The sequence below is a fragment of the Chrysoperla carnea genome, chromosome 3 (genome assembly GCF_905475395.1).
Source record: "Chrysoperla carnea chromosome 3, inChrCarn1.1, whole genome shotgun sequence".
Classification (NCBI taxonomy): domain Eukaryota; kingdom Metazoa; phylum Arthropoda; class Insecta; order Neuroptera; family Chrysopidae; genus Chrysoperla; species Chrysoperla carnea.
Window position 1 is genome coordinate 44,906,038 of NC_058339.1, and position 26,392 is coordinate 44,932,429.

Genomic DNA, 26,392 nt, shown 5'->3' on the forward strand with positions numbered 1-26,392 from the left:
AATAACTTCGCTGCAGCTTATTCAATGACATTCATTGTTTTCATAACATTTATATAATAAATATGTTTATTACCGTAATAGTAAATGTCACGTCTTATAATGTTTTGTTGCTAAAACTTTTGTTTTGTAAGCTGTGTGATGTATTTTGTTTGTATACATTATGTACAACTGAAATTAATCCGAATTATATAAATGTTTTCATATAGATAAAGCTGTAACTGTATAAGTTTTACTATGTTTAAAGTAAGCACAAAACTGTATAATATCGTGTATAGATAAAGTAGTTTATAGTGATTTGAACAGATGATTGTTAGGATAATTGGGAATACCTGAATGATCGAGCTTTGTTTTTGAGTAAAAAAGGCATAAATTTTATCACTAATATAAGAACCGCTTAAAATGCCTCCACACAAATATCAATTTAAATGTCCCGGTAATGTACTTTATTTCGTTAACTACGATATACGTATATCACACCAGCTATAAGCCAACTAAAACTGACATAGCCACAAGGACCGCATACCATACATTACTTACGAAACGAATCGTACGTACAATGTATATACTCGCCAATAGATGACATGAAGAGTCATATTTTGCAGTTTTTCCCGAAAACATGGATAAAACAGCGTTTTCTAAAAATGAAACCTACCTTGATCGATTTTTCGCCTCAAAAACTCCCTTGTATACTAAATTTCATGATCATCGTTGGAGCCGTTTTCCAAATTTCTTTTTAATAATTTTATCGGGGCGCCACTGATTATTTTTATTAAATAAAAATATTATATAATGCGTTGGTATATTTATTTATTTTGTAGAAATTTTGCTCATTTACGAACTCGACCTCACTTTTACGTGCTCAGCACGCTATAATTTCAGCTTGATACCTTTTCGTTTTTGAGTAATCGTGTTGACAGGCGGACAGACGATAGACAGACAAACAACCGGAAATGAACTAATTAGGTGATTCTATGAATACCTAAACCAAAATTTCTTTCGTAGTATCAATATTTGTAAGCGTTACAAACTTGGGACTAAACTTAGTATACCTTGGTATATTTCATATACATGGTATAAAAATTCTTATTTATATATTACGATTTTTTTCTTGCCAGTGGCTAAGCAGCGATCTCTACGGTTTGAATATATGGATTCACTTACTGAGTATTAATTATACGCGGAACTTCCGGTTGATTTGAGTACTCCGCAACCTTGCGGTCTCCTTGTTAGTGAAAAAATAATCTGATGAAAAATTATGGTTAATTTTATTTCCTAGAACATTGTTTATTATAAAAATTTCAGTTTTCCTAATATAAATAGAGAATTTCTTAAAATTAATAATGATAATTGGCGAGCCTTCATTCTTTAACAATGCGTCAGGTCAAAAAACGCTGATAGACCGTTTGACCGGTATAATCGATTTACACTGCACATTTACAAATATTTATGTATGTTCATTCTTCACTGAAAATTTATTATTATTCGTAAGTCTTTCGATAAACGACTTATAAAACGTACATGGAATGTATTTTAGTCAAAATGTATTACTATATTTAACTTTCTTAGAAAGTTTAACTCAAAACTTTATCAGTGTAAAATTATCTCTATAAATATTATCTTAAAGTGCATAACTATTATACAATTTAAAATCAAAATTAACTTAAACTTTCTTCAAAATAAATTGTTAAGTATGATGAAAATTATGTTGCAATAGGTCACAGCTGCTTTTAAGGTTTTAATAACTGCTAAGATTCCTCGAAAAGTTGTCACAAAAAAGCCGATGACAAGCATATTTCTTAAAATCTGTCCTCTACAGTAGTCATCGAAAATTGAAATAAAGAATACTTTCTCCTGATGGAAAATTTTCATCGAATAATTTTAACTGGTATTGTACTTGACCCAAACTGTTATTTCAAAAAAAAATAAAAAAAAAGATATATATATTTTATAAATCTTAATATATATATTTCTTGTGTGCGTGTGTATGTAATTGAACTCCTCCTAGACGGCTGGACCGATTTTGATGAAATTTTTTGTGTGTGTTCGTGGAGATTCGAGAATGGTTTAGATTTACAATTTGGTCCAGTACAACTGTTTTTGAGGGCTCCGTACCAAAAAAATGAAATTTCATTAAATGGTGGGAGCGCATATAAATCATATCACATTATGTATACTATGTGTACTATGTATTTTTAATAGTATTTAGGTATTGTCAATAGGCATTTATTAGAGCCATATGCGAGCGCAGCGAGCTCTACTATCAAAGGTCAGGCCAAAGGTCGAAGGTCAGGCCACTCCAATAAATAGGAGTTAAATTGGGGTTTAGCGGGATGGGTTTAGCGGACAGGCTAAACGTAGTATAGGTATTCATGAATTGGAGTTACGTTTTTACGGGACAACGTCCGTCGGGGCCGCTAGTATATATATATTTATTTAATCTTTATTGTGTTTTATATTATTCCATTTATATATATATATATATATATATATATATATATATATATATATATATATATATATATATGAATGGAATAATATAAAACACAATAAATATTAAATTTACGAATATTATATTTTTGAAAAAAAAAGATCCAACATCAAAGAAATGCACTAAAAAGTAAAAAAAACTTCACTTAAATGCTTCCGTCAACAATTTCATCACGAACAATTACGTTTCGTATTTCGATGCCAATCCTAACCTTTCATGGACATCGTTTCGTACCTACCTGATGGACTTCAAAAGTAATTGCTTATATATATTAGTTTAAAATTATTATATATTTTTTTTTTATATTATTTGAGGTTGCTTGTATTGTAGACCGTGATGATGACTTTCAAGTCAATATCAAGGCAATCCATTTTTACACTTCAGCTTCGACAGGGACCTAGAAAGTATATAAATTTTGATTAAAATAAGAAAAAAATTCATTGCCAAAGGTTGAAATAAAAATCTAATTTTCTATGGATTTTTTTCTACTTTATCATAAACCAAAAATTTTTGTTAAAAGTTCGGCTAAGTACATATTAAAGGCCTAAAAATGGCAAACTATTTTTAGGATATTATCCCTTGTAGTAGAAACGAAAAAAGAACCAATCAAGTTTATCACTATTTTTAGTCTTTTTTGAGACATAAAAAATTAATCAAAAATTCAAAGGAAAAGGACCAGTTTGAAGGAATATTCATTGAATCAAGATGAAAGTTATTGTATTTGGTCCACAACACAATGCAAAAAAAAATACAGTCGAATTGACAACTTGCTAGTTTTGAAGTCAGTTAAAAACAAGGATACTTCATTTAAAATAAAATAAATAACATGAATATGAATTTTTAATTAGCTAAAAATTGGTGAAATATAATTGAAACAAAATTTAATTATTCATAAAATATAGAAACACCATTAGTTGTGCAGTGTTGCTGATGTTGATGAGTCAACAACCACACCACACCATACCATGATGTCCTTAATCAAATTTCATACATGATTTATTATTTATTGAATATTTTATAAATATATGTACGTGTAGTTTGTCAAATATTGAGTGTATTCTCCAATCTACACTTCGATGACATCACTGATAAATAACTTTTATGGTTAGTGGAGCTTGGAACACATACGGGTACATTGGAACCCGTTGGGAAAAAATTTCTTATTCATTTTGTTGTATATTCTCGTTCGAAAGGCGTTGCTTAATGTGGAAAGGGAGTGTCTCAGACAAATCTTGTCCAATTGAAGAAATTTGGTTTTAACAGCTGTCAAACGTCAATATTTTGAACCAAGCTATTAGCGAATCACCGAAGGAAATGGAGCTGTTCCTTGTGTACTGCTGGTGGAATTTTGGAAATTTCTTCAAAAGCCCCTCGACCCTACCTAATAGATGTCAAAAATGACCATCGTTAATGTATGTATGTGTCTATACGTTTATGTGTCTCTAAACTATAGTGGTTGCAATTTAAGTCCGATTTGAATAAAATTTGGTATCAAGAAAGGTTTTAGTATTTGAGAGGTCAACTAAACTATGGAAATGAATGGTCAAATAAACGTGGCTCAATTCGAAAAGTGAAATGGTAAAATAATTAGGTAATTCAAAACAATAATTCAAAAGAACAAAGTCAAATCAAATATTTCAATTAAAATATTTCCAAAAATTTGTTCCAAAAAATGATAGCTCTCTAAATATCCTTTTCATCTCACCTGATGTCCTTGACCATCACTTTGATATTGATTTAAGAAGGAATGTTATAAGTTTAAAGTGTTCGTCTGTGCGTCTGTGTGTTTCTTATTGGCATCGTAGCCCTTAAACGGTCGAACCGGCTTGATTGAGAACTAGATTTCCAAAAATTAGTTTACAAGGAATAAATCGCATTTTTCGGGGATTTTTTAAATTTTCACTTGTATCAGCATTATGTTAAGAACAATTTCAATTCTTAAAAAATGATTCATTTGTCACAGAGAAACTTTGTAACAAATTGTTTTTAACGTAATATGCGGTAAAAATTCGTTTAATAGCTGAACTCCCTGTTAATGAATAACATGTTCCATAATTTATATTGTTTACAAAATTATTATTATTATTATTATTAAAACGAAAACTGATTAGATATCAATATTATAGTAACAGAATATCCATCTATAAAATTTACCAACAGCATTTATAAAATAACTGTTCGTGAAATTTTATTCCTAGAAATGTTTTATTTTATCACAGGTAATCAATTCATTATTATAATATGCTTTCATAATTCTATTAATAAAACAATCATTTAAATACTTTGAACCCTTCAACGGAAACGAGTTATTTTTGGTACTCAATGAAATAATGGAATCTATTGTTTAAATAATGGAATCTATTGTTTATCTGGAATTTTTAAAATAATTGAGGTATCCCTATATCTTATAAATGTGAAAGTAAGGATTTTTGTTTGTTTGTTTGTTACGCTTTCACGCCAAAACTAGCGAATGTTTTTTAACGAAACTGTAAGGCAATATAGCTCATTCATCAGAATAACACATGTAAATTTAATCTGACACTTACTATTTTAAATTTTTACAGTTCAAAATAATGGTCACAGATGGAGTAAAATCATCATTTTGAACCATAAATTATATATTTCTGTAAAAATTATACTCAATCAATTATGACTATTTTACAATTTAAAAAATTGAAAACTGTGCATATCCTTTAGCTGCGTAAAACAATCTCTTCAAGTGTTATGCAAGGGGGGTAAGTGAAATCAAAAGAGATGGAGGCTATAAAGCGGTGGTTTTTACTTTTAAGCCCAGTGAAGCGGGCGGGTATCAAGCTAGTATAATATAAACATATAAGTAAACTCTATTTTACCCAGTTGAAAAATGCATTGAATTTAATATTAAATTAAAAAAAATTCAATACATTTACTCGATTACGGCGAGGATTATAATTTTGACCGGTATGTATGTATGTATCTGCTCCCTCATAGCTTCTACACAACTTAACATAATTTGACAAATGACGTATCGTTGGAAGCTTCTTGTTCATCCACCGGTTATAGGCTATTCGAGGTCAAACTAAATAGAATGTGGCGCCCTTTACACGGCATAATACCACGAACAACCAAAATTATCTTTTAATGGTGACGTGTTGGGTACCAATGGAATTAGCACATATTAAAAATATATTTATTGTTTGACTTTATCACGAAATTATAACACCTAAGTCCCTACCACTAAAATATTACGCTACAAAAAGTATGAAACAAGAAAATATTCTCATATGAAATTGTTATGATAAATAAAATTGTCATAGCAATCGGGGGACCATTCTGTGGAAAACTTTATCATCTAAGAGGTCCCCCGACTGTAATGAAAACTATTGTTTTATATTTTTTAGAGTGTGATTTTGTAGTAGTCGGGTTTTACTTTATGAGCTTTATTACTAATGACTTCACTGCCAAGTGTCCCGGAAGTGTCGGAGTCTCATCTTAATTTTGTACATTTCCAATTACAACTGTGACTATAATGGCAATATTGTGAATCGTTAACTCAGTTTTTTTTTACTGAAAGTTTGTAGTTCAAGAAGAGCAGTATTTTTTAAAGGCAAGCTGTTATTTAATGAAATGAATTAAAAACTAAATAACTAAATTTTTTTTGGAATTCAGAACTTGGAACTCGTAATTTTGTGGATCGTCACATATAGTTGATTCAGAGGAATATTTATTTTATCTTTTTTTTTGTTCCTTGTTTAATTAAACATGTTTCACTGTATGAAAAGACTAATTTTTAAACTACCAATTTCTCTAATAAATGAAATTACCGGACAATTAACAGAAAATGAGGCATTAACATTAAGTGCATATATTTTTGTATTTATGCAATAGAGGGTGGAAGTTTCAAGTCCCTTGAATATTGTACCAACGAGCCGCGGTGTATTAATTATATTATCCTATATTAAAAGTTTTATTTTTGTTGTTGAATTTATTTAATTACAATAAAATTTACAATATTTTATCTGTAATGGTTTACTTAATTTATTGATTACTGTTCATAGAGAAAGTATATAGGGTGTTATAAAAGTACAGAAATAGTAGAAGACATCGAAAATGAATAATCTAAGAAAGTTTTGTACATAATTTGTAGAATAAGTTGTAGACCTTGACTTCAAGGTCAATATGGATTGTTCCACAAATTGTTTTTCCCAGTGAAGGAGAGTTACCGTTTTGACAAGAAAACTAATAATTGTTTAGTTTCCCTAAAATATCAAATTAAGGGAAGGGTGTATGTGTATTAATTGTATTGTATTTGATTGTAATAGTGTACTGTACAGTAAGCAGTAAAACACTTACAGTTGTATCCAGTGTAGTTGTATAGATATGTGTATAAAATGGGTAATAAGCCAATAATAGACCTCTGTCCTGATGTCGATTTCAATGTATCTTTCCTTAAAATTTAATTAATTTAGATGACAAGAACTGAAATTAAAATTAAAATCGACTGATAAACATAACAGATATAAGCAATTAACTAATTTTTTTAACGTATTCTTGCAAAACAACCTTTGATATGTAGTCTCTATGGCAATTGCAAGTTATGACTACAACTTTTTTGGCAAGAAGTATTTTTCTGACTTCCTATGCTGTTGCTATACTTTTCTATTCTAACACTCCATATACCTACTCTATAGAGATGATGTAAAGGTATGGTATCAAACGGAATGAGCACTTGATAGTACTCAAGAGAATTACAAAACGAAAACTGGTGACGCAGTATAATGACCTGTTTCTCCGCAGCAGTATCATCTTAAATACGATAACTTTATTTAGTTAGGTACCATAGAAATGGGTTCGTGTAATATATTTGTGTCATTCTTGGGATAAGGATGAAGAATATGTGTTTTTATTGAATTAAGAAAAAAGTTTTTTCTCTTCTTTTCAGCGCATATATAAAGATTTTTCTCAATATGTATAAATGTTTGCAAATGCTGTTAAATATCTATGTATACCTAGCTTTCAGCTTTTGAGGAGATGAAATCATTTTTATTCATATAGTTTGAGATTTTGAAACCTTCTAACAAAAACTTTCATGTAAGTTTTATTCACTTCGAGCTGACACAACAATCAAATCCCAGGAATTTGGGCATATAATTGTTTTTTTTTTTTTTTATTACTATAAAATTTTTGTGCCTTTTCTAAAAAAAAAAAATCACGTTCTTGCGTTAATTAACGTTGAATGTTTTGGTTATTTAACGTTGAATGCCCATTGCATTCAACGTTTCAATAATCGAATATCTTCAAATATAATGACGCATCTCCTACGCAAGGGGATACAGTGGGAGGGTGTGAAATTAGTAATAGTGCCCAGTAAAGCGGGTGGTTCACAGCTAGTAAATTATAAAGCAACCTTTCTTCATTTTTGTGCTGCAAATTCCTTTATTTGTTCATCACATTGTAACTCCTTTGTGAAATAGCAATTTATAGAAAGAAGTGATAAATGATTTAACCGATAGCTCCCTATTGTTGTCCTACATTTATTATCTATAGAGGACTTCCTGGAAAAACAACGTTCCTTTTCACAGCTAGTGATTGGTAAGGTTTTAAAGTCTTTAAATTCAAGTCATTTTGTCTCTTTGACCTTTTATGACTGGATTTTTTAAATTTTAGATATTTTTTACAATATATTCTATTGTTTTCAATGGAGTTTGGGAGCTTTTTATATCCACGGGACCCTAGGCTGTATACCAAAAATCGCTTAAGTAGATCTACCTCTGGTCTGTTACGTAGGCCCCCACCAAAATGTACCCTGCGTATATAATGTATCCATCCTGTAGCAAAGAGCACAAGCATCTGTCGTTTTTCTTTTATTTACAGAAATTTTTGAAACTTTTTTCAATTTATTTCTGTGATAGAAATGTCATGTGAAACCACATTGTATGAGTATTTTACTGTTAAAATTATACACACATATCATACACATGTAATATGTAAGTTATAGGTCATATGCATATACTAAAACATTAACACATGGGAGAGTTCTGCACCCTGGATCACAATTTACACTTATTTTATTTTAAGCTCAATTTTTAAAATATAACAATTGTAATAGGGTCTCTCTCCTTCTGGCATCAACAATATATTTGTATTTTATTAATATGTAATTATTACAAGAACATAATGTTTCGTAAATCACAACATAATCTCCTTGAAATTAAACTCATCAATTTTACGGATTACGAGTTTCGGCTGTTATGCTGTACGGAACGGATTTTATGGATTGGGAAGTTTTTGTCCCTTGCATTCAAAAATGGAACACTATTTCGGTCTATTTTTTCCATATTAAGCTGGAATTATAGCGTGCTTAGAACGTAAAAACTGAGGTCGAGTTCGTAAATGGGCTACATAGGTCAATTGGGTCTTGGCTCCGTAGGACCCATCTTGTAAACGATTAAAGATAGAACAAAAGTGTAAATGTAAAAAATGTTTCTTATAAAAAAATTAACAACTTTTGTTTGAAACATTTTTTCGTAAACATCACTGTTTATCCGTGAGAACGCAAATTATGCGCAAATTGTATAGTATGTGTTATATGGGGATATCAGTTATATATGTGTGACATGTATGCATGTGTAATGTGACAGAGAAATCACCACTGTCTGTACATGGTATTTCGACAATTAACTCAGTCAACTGTTTGTTTTCACTTGTTTTAATTGAAATCCGATTATAGAGACTAAACTGTAATTTTTATTGATCGCACTAAACTAAATTGACAGTAACATGTTTCAAGATACTGAAAGTGTGATCCAAAGTAAAGTGTTATGAAGGTACAACATTTTACCTACATATATACATACATTCATATATTTATTTATATAATGATGACGTATGTAACATAAAATATATTTTGAAAACAATAACAAACTAAGAGATATGACTCGTAAGTGTCATCATAAAAAATACATTTTTATTAAATGAAAACAACACATTAGGTACACTACCACTGTAGTAGTTTTAACAAAATAATGTGCATGTTTTTTGTGTACTATTTTTTTTTTTGTGTAGTCTCATCTTTTTGATTTATTTTCATTTCCGGTGTATTATTTATCAGAATATACCCAAGAGTGTTGTATCTCACATGTAAATCTAAATGTGCCATAAACTCATGGGTTGAGGAAAAAATTGTAATTTTTTTCTGATATGAATTTTGGGAACGTAAAATAAAAGGTGGTCTACATTTTACTTTGTTTTAGAATTATTTATTACTAGCTTGATACCTGCCCGCTTCGCCTGGTTTAAAAGGCTGGTAAGGACCGACGTGTTTATAGGCTTCACCTCTCTTGCTCTCACTTATCCCTCTTCCATAATATTCGAAAAGGGGATATAAAATACGAAATAAAACCAAAAGAACTATATTTGAGAATTTATTCCGCAATTATGTTGTTATGGTAAATGCATCGTCACAGCCTTCCTCGTCCATTAATTATTGAATAATTAATAGTCAACAGAAAGATGCGTCCGCTACAGATTGTTTTACAAACATACAGTATTCAGTTTTTTTTATACGTTAAATAGTCATAATTCATTAAATATATCAGAACAGATGGCCATGAATAGCATCTTGTTTACCATTTTTACAAAAGTCTTTATTTTTTGGTTCAAAATGATGCTCATAGATGGTGTGATGAAATGTCAGACTGAATTTAATTTTTTTAAAAATATATCTTTATAAATTATAGATCATTATGGTTCCATATCCCTTTAAGGGATGTTAGAGACTACTTTAGGCCATGTTTTTCACTTTTCCGGGACTCACATTTCTTCCAATGACATTCCAGTCCAGGCTTTTAAATTATCCATCCAGCTTAAGAGCACCACATTTCAAAAGCATTTACTGTTTTTATTATATTTTCTGTCAACGTCAAAAGTTCACAAGCATAAAGTAAAACTGACCACACGTAACATTTTAAAAACCGCACACGTATACTTTTGTTTTTTTTTTTGTCTGTTAAGAACTTTTTTAGTTTCATAAATGCACTCTTTGCTTGTCTTATCCTTGATTTTATTTCAACACTAGCCTTGTTATTGTTGTCAAAGAGTTTCTAGTATCTTAATTCACTTAACTTGTTTTAGGTAACACCATTACACTTAGTTAATCTTTTGTTTTTTTCTGCATTCATTCCATTTGGAGTAAGCATTTTTTCATATGATATATCAACTTATGCACCCCCTGTTATATTAAACATCTCACACAAAATATGTAAATTAAAAATAATCGAATAAAAAAGTTTACACTAAACTTTATACTAATTAAAAAATTAAATTTTTTATTTAAAAAAAATTTTTTATAATTAATTTTTCGTATTCAATGAAACATTATTAAATGTTTTTTGAATATTTGTAATTTATTCATCGATGTTACCAATAAATTCATAGGATATCGTTAATATTATATATTTAAAAAAATTTGTAAATAAATAAATCATATTTATCATATCAGTAATTGCCAGTGTAGAAGTATTTTCGCATATTCACAAGGTGAGTCAGGTAAAGTATCCATATCTCTAAGACGTGAGAAATATTATTGTACAGGCCAGCAAATAATTTGAATAATTGAGAAATTATTTCTTTTTTACTAAACCAGCACTTAATAATAATTCGGATGTTAATCGAACCTTTGAAGTTGATTAAAGAATATGTAGGTAAATTGATTATTTTACATATTAGTGTGTTCGAAAACTGCAATGCTCGAAAGCGTGTATCATTAGTTATTTTTAAAGCAAGAACCCTGAAAATTTGTATCCACTTTTATATTTCGATTATCAAAAACTTATAAAACGCAGAAAACTGCCATTTAAACTTAATGTTTTATTGTTTTCCAATGCTAGATTCTCTCACTTCCATTCGGTAAAAACGGCAGTAACGACAAAACCTTGTTTCGAAAAACAAAAGACAAACGCGTATGCCTCGCCATTTTCACTTTTTACCAGAAGTGAGAAATTTGGGCACACTGACTTAATTCTCCAAATATGCAAGGTCGGTGTTTGAAAGCCAATTATTCGATCGTACTCGGTCTACACCAAGATTCGGAATTCAAGCAAACGTGATTGCGGTGACACAAATTCGTCAGCCTACTCTTATTTATACGAAGCCAGTTTTACTAATTTGCTGAAAAATTAGCCTTTGTGTGTACGTCTTTTATATCGTTTTATTAGAGAATCCAGGAACTTAAAAATAGAGCCCATTTTATTAAACCGTGTTGGCTGGATGTTTTTACTGGATTAAAAGTCAAGAAAATTTTTTTTACACGAATCCAGGTTTACTTTTAGTGCTACTTTGGTGTGTTTTTGTTGACCTATAAACCAAGATAATTTTTTTTTACGAAGCCACTTTGACTGGCTTGTTGGCTTGAAATGGCCACATAAGTACGGGACATAACAACGGTTGAAAAATATTTGTCAGGTTAATATCGTAACTCATCCTGTATATACTATGAAAATGAAATGAATGTTGTTATTCTTCACGGTTTGAATATTTGCCAAGTATCTACTATACAAACATACATACAGCCTGTGTTGAAAATCTTGCCCCACAAAAGTAAAAATTGAACGTTAAGTTCCTGTTTGATAAAGGCTCCACTATAACTGATTGCAAAATTATAAGCTTACATTGTTAACCATGCAGCGGAAACATACACACGAAGTCTTATAGGAAATAATACTTAACGTTGAATTCATATTGGATATGATATTTAAGACAGGCTGTATATAAACTTATTTGTAATATGTAACACACAATCAATTCAATAAAGAATAATATAGATTTGATAGTTTTGTTATTGTTGTCATCATAATGTTTGAATAAAATAAATTATAACAATTTTTTTTATTATTATTATTCATATTTTGGAATTCATTTTAATCCTTCTGTTTATGAATTTATTATTACAAAGTTTTAGATATCTTGGGAAAGTTGTTTCCTTGTAAGAAGAATTAATGGGGATGATGATGAAGAATTAATGAATTTAATCTTCGTTAAATTCATTTGATAGATTTACACAATTATTCCTCTATCTTCTTTAAACACAATATTAAATTAATAAATCATTATTTTTTGTTATTGTTATTTTAATCATGCATACGATATTTATTTACATCATGGTCTCTCGATTATAATTGATGTTTTTAATATGATACATTCAGCGTAAACTAAATTGACAAATATCTTGTCTAGCAATCCTAATTAACGAGAATTGAAAAAAATACACTCGAACCCAGACTTCTTGGATTCATGTCAAGCGCCATACCATCTAATCTAATTTGGTATCGACAAAATTTTTATGTTTTCGAAAAAATCAAATTGTCAAATCAAATATTATTCACAAACATTATCGTTTCATAAAAAAAAAAATTCTTACCTATTTGTAGATGCCCGGGATGCATTTCATTTTAACAACTTCTTTTATTAAGGATAAAAGCTGAAGACGGTGTTCGAATAAGAAGATAATTTAATAACAAATGCAATATATCTTGTCCGACATTTTATTTCATCTTATAAATTGCAAATGTCTGCGGATGGTTACTCAACTTTATTGAGTTTCAGATTTTGTAATTCTTGGATTGTGATCAGTTGTTACTATATCGAGCAGTTAAAAACTGTTGGACTCTCTGGAAAAAAGATTCCCAGCTATGAGAACTCGATTGTCTTAATTGGTTACAGCCTAAAAATTTAATCTTAACATTTACTATTTTTCGCAATTTCGCTTTTACTATCGTATGAACCGGCTAATAGCTAAATTATTTCAGTCTACTTTTGTTATCTCGAAACCAGCATAAACAATTAAGTTTGTATAATATTGAATACAGTTAAAAGTATACTTCATTTTAGGAATAAAATGTTCGACAGCCATGACTGAGTGGTAGAAAAAGTTTTTGTTCAGACACCAGTGATGAGGTTAAAAGTGAATTTTTACTAATATTGAGATACAATAAAAATTTTACTGCTGCTATTTCAAGGTCTTTGTATTACATAATACTAAAAATAAAATATAAACAAATACTAATACTAAAAATAATAACCATACGTAAATAAAAATTTATCAAGCTTTCATTGTTATTCGCACATATCAGTAATAAATAAGTTTTATGACACTGCTTGATATCTTCTTCTCATTTAGGAGATGTCATTGATGACTATATAATCGAGGCTGGGATAAGTTTTGCAAGGATGGGTCTTAGTTTACCACCTCACACCCAAGCCTAGGCTAAGCCTAATGAACCAAGTTTGCTATTAACTAAAAATAATAAGCGATGTTATCATTTGATGCTTATACGAAATTGGGCCAGTCCTGGTTTCTAATATTGGCCCGATGCTCACCAATCTCCAATCAAGTTTGAGCCAATCTTCACTTAAGTGTCATTTCGTGAATGGTTTATTCCTCTTCACTTCTTAAATCCCCTGTCTTCGGCGTCAGAGCTCATATTATTTTTTTCACAGCTCTTTTGGCCCCTGTTTCTTTTGTAGCTTTCTTAATTTCCCTGAGAAATATTCATAGCTTTTTGTTTGTTACCTTACGCGATAAATTTTTTCAAATGTCTTCTCCAAAACAAAGAAGGCTGAAAGTCGCCATTTTATAATTTGCAGGAAAGTATAAAGCTTATGCTATTTCTTACATCAAGATGAATCCCATGACATTTTATTCATTAAAATCGCTTCAGTAGTTTCAGAGATTACTTATCGTTCCAAAGATTTCTCACGTCCCCTCTGTTTTCCTATATGCAATCTATAATGAGAATTGTTACGATATAATGTCATCAGTTTTCGTTGCAAGAATGTAAATTTATGACATCTAACCGTTAAAAACCGCGTTATAGCCCTCACCTCCCTTGCTCTCACTTTCCCCCTTCAATAACATTCGAAATAGGTCTAGAGATTGTTTTACATAGGTCAAATATATGCACAGTTTTCAATTTTTTTTAATGTAAAATAGTCATAATTTATTGAGTATATCAGAACCGATGGCCATGAAATTTAATTTTACCATTTTTACATTTTATCGTCTATTATTTTCACAGAAATCTTTTATGGTTCAAAATTTCAATCGAATCCATTCAGTAGTTTTTGCGTGAATGCGTCACAAACTAACTAACGACAATCTTAAAAAAAGGTTATTTGGTCGATCGCGAAAACATACTCGGTCGTATCGAATAACCCGATAATTGATACAAAAATGATGATTCTACCTAAAAATCAGATGAATAATAAATATAATTTTAAATCAAATAAAACATTAATTAAAATTTGTTACACTGTTTGTTAATAATGTTATTATGAATTTATAATTAAACTTTCGCCTCAATAAATTTTATATTTTTATAATTAAATTATTCTAAATGAATTCTAGTTATGATCATCATATCTGTGTGGTTACCACACTTATTAATGTTTATATTTTTGTAATCCTATGTGTCGATACCAATTTTTAAACATTACACACGTATCTCATCTACCCCGTTCTCTCTATATATGTTCAATATAGAAAATATATGAAAATGTTTTTTTTTCTTTTTTTTTCATGATAAAAAGCAAGAATAAAAAATCCATTTGTTATCCTGAGATTAAAGTGTCATAAATAAACATTTATTCACTATAAATATTTCAATGTTATTTTTTATATGGTATATCACAACAGTGTATAAAAAGAAGTATTCCGTACCGTATCGTTTTTAATAGACTTAAAAAAAAGGAGGTTCTCAATTCGACTGTATTTTTTTTTTGTATTCGGCTTTATTTGTATTTTTTTAAAGTTTATCATTTAAAAAAATAGAGTTGTGAAAGTTATCAGAAGTTAAAGATAACAGGCATAATTTAAAGTAAGTACAATGCAATTTTTACAATGAGTACCTACAATGAAAACCAAACGGAATACGCACATGTTGCGCACATAATTTTCCTGCCCAAAATTCGTGAAACATGAACGGAAAACGGCAATATGTAATGGTCAGCTTCTAAATAGATAACCAGAATGTATCATAAATATTTTTTTGAGAAAAAAGTTTTCTTTTTAGTTTATTCGTAAACAAAACTACATTGACAATTTCTCTTTACCCTACCTGCATTCTGATAAAATACCTCCGATTCAATACAAATGATATTCTAGGTACTTCATCTTACCATACTCTGTAGTATATAGTCGTCACATGAATATAAATATTTGTTTAGGTATATTTTGAAAACGTATACTATAAAATATGTAAAAACCCGCTACGATGATAAACAAAACAGACACATTTTTGTTGGTTATCATCATATTATTTTATTCGCACGGAATAATGTTATTTATATTACAACATACACCTTTAATAAATAATATTAAAAATCAATAACAATATGTTTTTACCTCTATCTACACAGTTGGATAAACTTCTGGCATAATCTTCTGATTATATAATGAACGACCCTGGTAACCAGGTAACTCAGAGGCCAATTCTGTCGCAATATTCGTGTTAAGCGAGACCAAAAACCCCCGAACGAAATTTGGAATCATTTTCCAAATTGTTTCTATTAACCCAATTGTTAATTTACTATTTACGATCAATTTCAAATTGTTTTTAATTTCTTACTGTCCAAATTTTTCGAACCTTGGCCTTTTTTAGTGTTTTGTTTCCGCGAGAAAATGAAGACGAAGTTCGCTTATACTCGTCTTTGCATCCCGTGTGATACTTACGATTTTAAATTTAAACTATGTAATATTCTGTTAGATCTCATAAATGGAATACTGGGCAATAACATGTTCAAAATGGGCTTACTTGAGCAATTTTAAGATTTCTGTTTGATATAGATTGACATCTAAAATGAGGCTGATGTTTTACACTCTTAATTTAAATGAAGAAACTACATAAATAATAATAAAACCTACAAAAGTCATCAAACTAACTCATTTCCTTCAGTCAGAAATCAGTACCAGATCATCTTATTCGACATGCTTTCAATTTGTCTAATATTCAATTTAAGTCCAAAAAAATGTGGTTTGAGTACAGATTTGGATGAGATTGGTAGCTCTTTTACACATTTTAATGAAAATTAAGATATAATGGATATACTAGAAACTCTGGTAGGAACATCTTTAACTAGACCCAGTTATTGCTGCAATGAATTTTTACCTTTACAATTAAAATTTTTTAAATTCCTGTAAATAGAGGTAGATGGAGTGTTTCAAATTATTTTTTGTAAACATAATTCTATTGCTCCATATCACAAGTATACTGATATGTGATACACTACAGCAGTTTCGTCCATTTAAATTTAGACGTTTATAACTCATTTTTTCCAAGATAATAAAGATATGCATATTTATAGTAAATATAGAATAAATTTGACCCTCAATTTACATATTATTCGCCAACTATAGTAGTTGTATATGTAAGGGGTGTACTTTATTATAGCGCTGTAATGCATCTGCAAGGAAGTATCATCCGATTTAGAATTTTTAATTTAGTCGGTCAATGATTACAGTAAACTGTAAAAAAATACTACATTGTTAATAAAAATTACTGAATTTATGTAAACTTGTTTACTTGGCTGATGTTTTTATAACTAGTAATGTTCTAGTAAACGAGGAGAAAAAAAAACAAAATCTCTAAATTTTGACCTATAGCAACTTTAGATCAAAAGATTATATGGTGCTGTTGTCCAGAAGATGAAACATATATGTTGAAAGGAACAACGAAAATCGAAAGAAGTGTTAATTCTAAGAAAAAAGTATCATGTAATTCGAAAAGTCAATTCTTTTCCGAGTAATTGGCGATTGAAATTCAGATATTGGAGTATTAACGTCCAATAACTGAAAAATTTGACGTTATTTGAAAAAAGTATATCCTACACTTTTTAAAATACTATAAAAGTTCCTGAAAATGAAAAAATTTCAAGTCATTCGCGTAAAAATTAACGAAGTTATAACGAAAAAAAAAGCTGTTCGTACTTTTTTTTATTTTTTATTTAGCACAAAAACTGATGAATTTACCACGGGAAATAAAATTAGTGGTTGAAAAAAAAAAGTTAGATGAAACTTTTGCTTAGAATTCATTCCTCTTTCGATTCCCGTTGTCATTATCACACATATTTTTTCACCCCCAGAAGAGGTGGTTAGTGCCTCCTGGGCAAAAGCACTACTCGACATGATATAACTTTAGTTTCTTGAGGTCTTACCTACTTATCGTCAAATTTTCAAGTCAGTCGGCCCTATAGGAAATAATTTAGGTTAAATCCTCTTTTACTAGAATATAAATATTCTTGAGTCAACGGTGTCAAAACTTAATTCGAGAAAATAATTATTTAATTGCTAATAAATTTTCTTGGAAAAAGTATTTATTTGCTGCGATGCTAAGAATATATTTTCTTGTACATGATATTAAAATTTCTTCTAATGGCTTTTGGATTTTCACGTATTTTCTTTTATTTACCATGGATATGAAGTAATTTATGACTACCTGTTTAACTTTTCATTTAGATATTAATAAATCAAATCCACTCACTCTCAAATAAAAATTAACCAAAGTTTATAACCGAAACCCACGCGAAGTAAAAATATGTTGTAATAAGTATCTTAGCGTATAACTGTTATCTGTTCGTGTGTTTTAATAAACAATAGAAAATTATCATTTTATACAAATTACGAAATTTTCTTTTATGTATAGTAAACATTTTATTAAATAATAGATAATTAATAATTTATGTCTCATTAATTAGTATATAGTGAACAATTTCTACATGATTAAAGATAGCATTAGATTTTATACCATGGGCGTATAAATAAAACGTACATTGTGTAATCGCGATTCAATAGATAATAAATAATATAGAAAAATGTATCAGATAAAATATATATACAGGGGAGTGCATAAGTACATACCCCTATGATATTTTGAGATTCAAAAAAAAAATATCTAAATCGATTTTTAAATTGGGATCGGTTCAATTTCTGGTAAGTGAAAAGAATGACCGACACAGTACAAAATGAGTGGAGTTATAAGGCATCAATATAATCGACCGACCTTATCTCCATTTGAATTTTTTTTTTCTTGCGACCGAGAATTTTGACCTAAATTTCAATAGGTTTTCCTATTCGGGAAGCCACTAATTTTATTTATATATAAGCATATTTACTACGATAGCAAATTTAAAAATCTCCGTGAAAATGCACCCCCAATTTCGAATTTTCATAATTGTTGATTGAATTCGTTTGTCCATCGTTTGGCCACAATTGTCCACCCAATATTTTCGTTTGTCCACTCTCTAATTTAAAGTTATGACCGAATTAAAAAATTTTATATCAGCACCCCCAGATGCAAGTTTTCATAAAAAGAAGATGTCGTTCCTTTAAAAATTATTTGTTTACGTTTGTCCACCCAAAATTTTTATTTGTCCACCCTTCAATTTTAAGGTATATTGAAATTAAAAATTTCTTCAGCACCCCCAAATGCGAATTTTCACAAAGGGAAAAATTCATTTGTCAGGCAACGGTTTGTCCACGTTTGTCCACCCAAAATTTTTTTTTCTCTAATTTTTTTATATTAACCTTCTAGCTGTATATGGTTTTTTGCTGACCATCCTATATATAAATATGAGTTATATGGCTGAAGGTATTGAAGTGAACGTAAAGATAAATAAAAAGTTTATTCAGTCGTTCAAAATTGACAATTATTACCAATTCTTTTATATAATATGTTAACCTTTGTACATTGTTGAGTCATATTTAAACTTACAAACTTTACCATTTATGAACAATTTATCGCTATGACCTGTATATGAACTATACTATATCGATAAATTCAATACTAGGCTCTAATTGAAAATCCAATGATTTAACTTTACTTTTGTATTTTTTTAAGGATCATAAGGGTATTTTTCTACGACCATCGTTATCTATCCATTTAAAGCTTTTTAAATGAAAAAAAAATTAAATTATGTCCCGATAACACGTAAGCAAGCTTTTGAAATTGGATTAATTATTTTGTGATAAAATTTATCCAAATAATAATGAGTTCATCTTTTTATGGGTTACGTTGATTTAGCTCATGCATGATTTACCTCAATACTTATTACTAATTAAATAAATAAATAAGAATTTGAAAATCATTTGATAATTTATTACAAAAATGTAAAAAATGTAATTTGTAATAATTACGGAGCTAAATAATGTATAAGGTACCTAAAAAAGGTTAAATCTACACATTATCTTTAGATCTGGAAACAAGTTCACTTTTTTCCGCCGCAATAAAATTAAAATTAATTGATTAACATCCATAATTTACAAATTTCATTAAAATTTTTATGAAAGACTCTATCCCAACATAATCAGTGACTTACAAGACCATGATAAAGTCTATTTTTATGAACCAAGACCATGTTTTTGTGACATACCAACAGTCTTGCGAAGGTAAACGCGCAGCACCAAGTTCAAGAGTAAAATTTTCGAATTTTGATGTAAGGTTTCAAATTTTTGATTATGGTGATAAAATTACGAAAACCAGCGGCTATTCCAATCTATTATCTATGTACACAAGCAAAAACCAAAATATAAGTATTCATTTGAACCATTGCTAGGACACAAGGGTTTTTTTAATAAAAAAAAATTAAATCTAATTGTAAGAGAAATAGTTTTTTATTTTAAAAGACAAGACTATGTTTTAAATAATTCTTCAGAGGGAAATTCGGTTAGTTTATGTAGCACCTGCGTGAAGAACTTTTTATATTTACATATACACTGAAATTTAATTGCTTGGACCACCCACAGCTCCTAATAACAATCATAAAAATTTGTAATGATACAAGTCTTGCATATATATAGACGTTTAAATAACCTTTTCAATTATTACAAATGGTAAACAATAGTATCATTTCGTAATTAATGTTTGTTTACTTTAAGCTTTTTTATGAAATGAAACTATGTGTTCATACTTATTTCCGCAATATTTAAAATTTCGTAAATTTTACAAACAAAATCTGTAATGGATATGACATTCATGATTTGATTGTATCCATTTATCAATTAATTAGGTAAATTTTATTGTCTACAATTTTGCTTGTGATAAAAACTTCTATTTTACACAAATAAAATCTATTGAATTTTATTACTTGTTATAAAACGAGATATTTCAAATTCGGCGTCTATCTCTAAGATCTCGGTTCTCCCGAGTTGACTGCTTTGAAGTCTAATGGAATCGATACTCACACTAACAGGCAAGGAAACACGCAGACACATCAATCAAACATTTTTTGGAAATATAATTATGGATATGCAGTGAACTTTTCAAAATTTAAAGATATATTAAATTTTTGATATATACATTGGCAAAGGACCTCGCAATATTAGATAGGAAAATGGCTTTCTATGAAACATTTTCTAATCCACTCTAAAATGTTCTTCGGGTCATTCTCATGAAAAGCTCTCACTCCCAAAAAATTTTTAACGCGTAGTTTTCGAGCTACGGACAATCAAAGCTACGAATATAATAAAGTTTTAGTATACAACTAGGAAAATGGCTTTCTGACCGCCCTAAACTGATTTTCAGATCGTTCTAATTAAAAACTTTCATGGCCACAAAATTTTATAACGGGTACTTTTTGAGGTACGGGCTATGTAATTAGAATGTATGTGTAGCTTTAATCGCTCGTAGCTCGAAAATATTCGTTAAAAATTTTTGTCAGTGAATGCTTTTGTTCAGAATGATCCAAAGATAATTTTAGGTTGGGTAAGAAAAAGTTTCACAGAAAGCCATTTTCTTATCTAACATTTCGGAGTTCTTTTGGAGTTGGTTGCGCATTTTTTTCTTACTTGAATTTCATTTTCATGTAACACTTTAGCTTCTTTTAAATTTTTTTGTTCTTTTAAAGTTTTAGAACTTCTATTTTGATATTTTTGAAAGTGTTTCTTTATTTTTTGCATTTAATTTTGTAACTGATTTATATCCATCGATTGTTAGTAAATGAATTCTTTAAGATTATTCCTTTAATAGTTTACTATTCCACAGATAAATTGCTTTTACTTACTTGAAATAAAGTTATTTTTCTAAACTTCTTTAATAAGATTTCTAGTATGAAAGAATTGAACACAATTACGAACCACCTAGTAGCAATCTGATTTGTTTAGGGCACTGGTAGCTGGTTTTAAGATATAATTTCAGATGTTGTGGATTCTTTCCACAAGGCAATATTATCACATAAATGATGAAATCATTGAGTGAAAACTCAAATTAATAATATAATGAAACGATATAAAAGTCACAAATATTCCCGCCACGCTAAAAACGATTATACACGAACAGAATTTGATTTGAAAATAAATTTAAGCTCAAAATAAATAATTTAATCATTTAAATGAAATTAAACCTAAAATATTATTGTTGTTATTATTATGATTATTATTCATATTTCATATAAAATTAGTTATTATTTATGTATAATAAATAGTGTGGTTTACTTTTATAAACAATTCAAAAATGAAATGAATACTTTAACAAGTATAAAATAAAATAGTATAAATAAGTTAATTTAAATAAACTCAGTTCACATTATAAGCATTCAATTAGTATACTTAAATGATATTCAGATATTTTAATTGTATCTCCATGCAGAAAATTTATCTCTAATTAAATCAATTATTTTATATTTTTAATGATTATTAGTTTACATGGCGTTTTGCTTATATGAATAATATCATTAAAATTGCAACTGCCCGTTTATAGTTTTTGAAATTCAGGATAGAATCTACCAAGACTTCGCCAGTCATTCTTCATATTGGCTTCATAAAATTTTGTACAAAAAAGATAATTTTAAAAAGTTCAGCTTTCAAATGTCAATACAGAACCCTCATAATTTCGTGACGTCTAACCGCTTGTTCCACATATTATACTCTGCCCTAAAAATTAAACAAAAAGATTTCAATTAATTTCTTATCAGTATTATGCGAGTTATCCAAAGTTATAAAAATTGTTTACCCCTCTGATTTAAATCGTCTGCGTCTCTTTTGAGCAGCTAATAAACAACAAAACAAACGTGAAATTACATTTTTATTTGCACTCAGGCTCGTGCGAAGGTCGGAACCCAGACTTGGGTCAATATTTGGGAGTCATCGTGGAAACAGTGTTATCGTTCGCTTCTGATAAGAAATAGAGTCACTTTTGGTTTCCAGGTGCAGAAAGGACATAAAACACACGCTTATCTGACTCGCTTGGTAATGTTCTTATTCCAAAAAATAACGAAAAACTTTATCTATAGTTTCAGGAAATAAATAAATAAAATACATATCAACTACGAATCAAAATGCAATCATTTAAAACAATAATAGTTAATAAATTAATAATAATAATAGAAAATAATAAGGACGAACATTAAAACAAAATAAAACGATAAAAAAATTCTGTACATAAAATACAAGTGTTTATAATTTCCAAAATAAGTAACAACACACAACACTGCAATTTCAAAAACAAATAATTATTCAAAAAAGCAATCAATTAATCAAAAAATAAATAAAATTAGAATTTTTAATCAAATAAAATAATGATTAAACAATAAATATGTATACAAATTATTTCATTTGTTTTTGTTAAATGTGTATTGTTCGACATTTAAATGTCGTTGTTATTATGTTCTTGATTCGGGAGCCTACTGTGTAGGCGAGGTTCGGTAAGGCTGGAGCATGCTAGGTCCCGTGGGGGCCGTGCTGGCCGCAAAGAGAGTAGTGGAGGAGGCGGCACCACTAAATCTAGTAATAACCGACGTACCAGAGATGAATCACATGGTGTACAACAGGCATGTGGCCTGTGCACACTTGTCGGACGAGCTTTACGACGAGCCGTTTGTGGTGCGCCCAGTCGACGTGGCAGCGATGACTCATATCAAGAGCTTACAAGTGGTGTACAAGAGACGGCTGTAAGTATTTTTAATTTTCATTCACTTAATGGAAGCTTTTACTTTTATTTAAACATACAATTTTTCGGAAAATATTACTAGAGAAAAATAAAAATGTTACAAGCTATAATTTGCCTAGAATTCAAATTGGACCCAATTTTCTTCTCCTAAACCTAATGGATTGAATTTTTTAATTTCAAGAGTTTAACATCACAAAATTTTCCCAGGCAACAACAAATAACAAAGTATCAACCTCTATGAGCAAGGCGAAAGTTAAGTTTGAATATTTTCTTCTGGCTATCTAGCTCTTACTTTTTTATCGATTCATAGTTTTACTACTATTGAGGGAGAGACGATAATATCCTAAGTAACAACATTTATCATTGGTTTTATTCTTGGTAAAGTCAAGGAGAAGTGCTGATATATATTAAACATGGATTCACAAACATGGCTTTAAAAAGGTCTATACTAAAGAAAAAAAGAACGAGAAGTGTCCTGGGACACCAGGTAGGAACTATGCCCCCTTCGTACAAATATCTGCATTAGTATTTTGTTGTAAATATATGAGTTTTGTGGTAAGCTACCTTGCAGGTTTAGTGTAATTACTTTCTTTTAATTGTTTTTTTAAATAAAAATTTAATTCAATTTAAAAATATATATATTTTTTAATTTAAAATAAAAATAAAAGTGTATATATACAAATTGATCGGAAATTTTACGCCCAATATCTTTGAACTTACTCTTTTTTTCTACGTTTATGAAAATTTTTATTCTACAGGTTAAAGGCAAAAGCTTGGCATGGGTGGCATTATTGCCTCCAAAATCTGAAAGTTTCACCTAATTTGAAAGGACTAATAAATTTAAATCATAATAATAATATAGTAAATTTGTTCAAATGTTTTATTGGTAGAAAGTTCATTTTAAATTACAATAAAATTGAATTCATATCATTTAATATAAAATCATACAAAATAAAATGTCAATATTAATTTATATAAGTCTAGAAAACCTTTTCTACTATTGTTATACAAAGAGAAAAGGTTTCTGGTTTTAAATGAAAAAGCCAATGAAATTCAATTAATCTGACATAAAAGATATACCTTCATATCATATACATGTCGTACCGACGCGGCGAACCGTTCGTTGTACCTATCTACTACTACACGTATTTCTATCTTCGCAACACAGTGAGTTCGTTAACTAACAAGTGGGAAATTGAGAACGAGAGGTCTTTTTACTCTAAATGTTCCACGCATTCGAATATGAACGGAATATCACTGAACGCACACATTTTTTTTAAAGGAAATTATGAATTTCTGATAACTCTGAACTAATTGTTTTGTTTGTTTTGTTTACGTGTAAAATCAGTTTCGATACTGGTATTCAAAACACAAGAAATCCCGGGAAGTAATAATTCTAAGTAGAAGCTCCAGGAAGTTTTTCGATTCGATATACCTTACGTTGATAAGCCCACATTAATTAGAAGATTTAATTACCTTTCGTTTTTAATTTTGTAATAAATATAATGCGGGAGTTAAAATATTTTCCAATTATTCTAATAACTTTTAATTTGATTAGCTAGAAAATTAATTTCAATTAAAATTATAGTATTTATATTGAAGCGTCAGTGTAGAGAAGTATGTATATCACTAGACAAAATCAAAAAAGAATGTAACGGAGGCTTAGAAGGAGCCAAGAACAAAAAGTGCGAAATTTGTGCCTTGTAGGTATTTGCTTATTTTAAATATTTCACTTTTACTCACAAGATGGAGAAGTTATTGAAACTGCATGAGTTATTGATGAACTGGATGAGTAAAATAGTTATCAGTGAGCATTACTTGGGCTCAGTTTTAAGTTTTTTGATTTTGTATGAAGATTTTTTATCTTCTTGTAGGAATTATTTGGTAGCGATGATAAAAAAATTCCATCGATCTAGCATATCTAGGAGTAGTTGACAGCTATTTGAGAGTATGTTGATAGTGTCGGCTAATAGTTAATTATATAAATAAATAATGGGGTTTAACCTCCGTTTCTCTAACATATACGCCTATAACAGAGGCCACCAACATCATTATTTGTTAATCTTTATTTATTTAACTACATACATATTTACAATTACATTTTGATGTGGGTGGATTCGATTACTTCGTATTTATCCAAACGACGACAATGTGATCAATTGTACCGCCCCCATTAACTTTAATTGTTCACACTGCCGTTGAATGGATTCGAACCCGCCACCTAAGTCTAAATAGACGACCGGTCAAAGTCTTCGGCCATTTAGGCTCAGTTAATTATCGTAAACATCGAGACTGGGCTGATCTTTCCTTATCCAGGTTTAAAGTAAATACGAGCCGCGTGATCGCTTTCTCATTTTCTAGAAAGTGATTAATTTCTTGCTTAATTCACCCTCTATATTCATGGTTTATTTTGTACATATACTACACACAAACTAATAAAGTTTTATTTAATTAATAGCAACCAACCAGCCATTGTCAAACTATTCCAAACAGAGCAAGCAAACACACACAGTCAGTGCATATAATAGTTCGAGTACTAACAGCTAACAGAACAGACAGAAGATTTAAATATATAAATTCTAACCAAACCACATTGATAAAATGCATTTTATCTCATTTCCGTAGTACTATTTATTATTGTTCTACTAAAATTTATAATAGACATTATTATTTTAATAATGCTAATTTAATTATTTTTAATTAAGAGGATTTCCATAATTTGAAATATTTTAATCTTTTATATCCTATTTTTGTATAGTCAAAAGCAATAAACACATTGGTAAGCCATATTTAGAACCTATATTATAAAAGTTGAACCGTCGCGACACGCCTGACAGATGTGAAACAGCGAAATTATTTTGTATAAAAATACGAAAGGGTAGTTTCTGAAAATAAAACAAATCGAGGGCTGGGTCTAGACCGCCCCCCGAGATCCAGTCGAAGAACTTCCTAGTAAAATAAAAATGATAATTTTATAAAATTTTTTGTTTTT

The 26,392-nt window shown here is 29.3% G+C and overlaps 1 protein-coding gene across 4 annotated transcripts in view; it reads left to right on the plus strand.

Moving 5' to 3' along the window:
• LOC123295269 (high affinity cAMP-specific 3',5'-cyclic phosphodiesterase 7A-like) overlaps positions 1 to 26,392 on the plus strand; it is a 149,288-nt gene that overhangs the window by 43,245 nt on the left and 79,651 nt on the right. The window contains exon 1 of one of the 4 annotated variants that reach the window (XM_044876546.1): positions 22,991 to 23,401. The exons of the other annotated variants lie outside the window; for them this stretch is intronic. The gene's annotated coding sequence lies outside the window, so the exon portion shown is untranslated. Of the gene's footprint in view, positions 1 to 22,990; positions 23,402 to 26,392 lie in introns of those variants that run through there. 4 annotated transcript variants of the gene reach the window in all.